Source organism: Microcebus murinus, chromosome 8, assembly GCF_040939455.1.
Source record: "Microcebus murinus isolate Inina chromosome 8, M.murinus_Inina_mat1.0, whole genome shotgun sequence".
NCBI lineage: Eukaryota > Metazoa > Chordata > Mammalia > Primates > Cheirogaleidae > Microcebus > Microcebus murinus.
In genome coordinates this window covers 108669840-108671754 of record NC_134111.1, presented here as the reverse complement: position 1 = coordinate 108671754, position 1915 = coordinate 108669840, and the positions used below count along the sequence as shown (strand labels likewise).

General features: G+C 59.5%; 1 non-coding gene across 1 annotated transcript; it reads left to right on the top strand.

The window, feature by feature from the left end:
* The first annotated feature begins 1028 nt into the window (after positions 1–1028).
* LOC142872684 (5S ribosomal RNA) lies at positions 1029–1147 on the top strand. Its single transcript, XR_012920852.1, has one exon. It is a non-coding gene; the product is annotated as a 5S ribosomal RNA (ribosomal RNA).
* The last annotated feature ends 768 nt before the right edge of the window (positions 1148–1915 follow it).

The following is a 1915-nucleotide window of genomic DNA, read 5'->3' as shown; positions in this document are numbered from 1 at the left end:
CTACCGGTGTCTCTGTTTGCTCGTTTCTTTCTTCCATTTCGGGAAAGGCTTCCTTACTGGGTGTGGAAATCTCCTATGCCTTTCCTCGCCTATTCTGTCAGCTTTAAAATTCTCTTTCAGTTGCCACCCTCACAGATGGATTAGGAAACTCTTTCCGGTGCACTCATTAGTGAAATGACCTCAATGAAGCTGGAATCCAATATCTAATCGCCGATTTTTAGCGAGTCCACACGCCAGGGGGGTCGGGGTCCAATGCAGCCCCGGCCAGGCCCAGGCCCCTTGGACTGGGCCACAGGAGGACACAGAGGAGGGTCCCGGCCCCCACGGTCGCGTTGCCGGCAGTTCTCCAAGGGCTTGGGCATTTTCCAGAGGTAGGAGATGGAGGGGACTGATTTCTTCTGCGTCCCACAAACCACGCCACCACACCCATGGGACACATCCCTAGAGAGAGAGAGAGACGCCCCATACACTCGCTCCCCTCCCCCATGCGCTGTGCCCCAGCCCGGGCCCGAGGGAATAGGCAGCAGCCCACCCACAGGGTGGGGGGCGCAGCTGAAAGGGGTTGTCGGGGAGGGCGGCCCCTGCCTGGGGTCAAAGGGCGGGCGACCCGCGCATGCGCAATCGGGGCGGCGGCGGTGGCGGCAGCGGCCACGAGCTGGGGGTGGGGGGCGGGTAGGTGAAGGAGGCCAGGCGAGGAGAGGAAGGGGGCTGGAATGTCTCCACCTCGGTGAGTCCAGCCGTGGAGGCGCATCTTGTGTGAGTGTGAGTGAGTGAGTGTGAGTGTGAGTGTGTGTGTGTGTGTGTGTGTGTATAGAGAGACAGCCCCCCACCCCGGCCCGCCGCTCCCTGCCCGCCCCGCCCCGCCCCGCCTGTCAGCCCCGTCCCTCGGAGCCCGCCGGACCCGGCCGGTGAACTCAACAGGCCCGCCCGGTGCGGGTCAGCGCCGGCGCGGGGCCTGGGGCGGGAGGAGGCGGCGGGGAAGCGCAGAGAGGCTCGGCTTCTTGAGCGGGGCAGGGGCGCCCTCCGCCGTCTAGGGCCACACCACCCTGAACGCGCCCGATCTCGTCTGATCTCGGAAGCTAAGCAGGGTCGGGCCTGGTTAGTACTTGGATGGGAGACCGCCTGGGAATACCGGGTGCCGTAGGCGTCTTCTTTTTTTTTTTTTTTTTTTTGCCTCTTGTTCTGTCCCCTCTCTGGGAGCGAGGCGGCGGCCCGGGGTGGGGGTCACCCCCACCCTCAGCGCCCGCCGCGGTGCCTGGCGCCCCAGCCCGCACCGTGGGGCCTCCTCTTGTCCCAAGCCGCGACACCGCCGTCACGCGGCAGCATGCGTGGCTTCTGGACTGTCAGGTCTCAGACCAAAGGTCTGCTCTGTGGGAACCGACACGCTGGAGGAAACCTTGAGAGTCTGAGAGGGGAGGGAGTTCCAGAAGAAGGCCAGGATGTCATTTTGAGGGAGTATGTGACCAGAACTCGTCCCGTTGCTTTTGGGGTTCTATGGGCTACACCTAGGAATCTTTGGTGGTGGCACCTGATGTTGGGGGATCCGGAGTCACACCCAGACCTGCTCCACAGGCCTCCTTTTACTTTTCTCTTCGGATTCATTATTTTTTAAAAGTGTCTCTTATCTCTGAGGACTGAACTCTAATTTTTTGCTAAAAACTCCTTCCTAAGGAGGCCAGCTGGGTTAGGCTGGCAAATGGTAAGGAGGCCAGCAGGGTTAGGCTGACAAACAGTAAATTCCCACTAAGCGGCTTTTGTTAACCAAACGAAGCAGTGGTTTACTTCCTGACCTGATTCTGGTATGGCATTAACATCACCTAAAAAATAAGAAGCCCCTGTCTTAACTCAAGCATCCTAGCAGATGCCTATTCTTAAATTTAAACCATCTTAAAACATCCTAGCAGACGCCTATTGT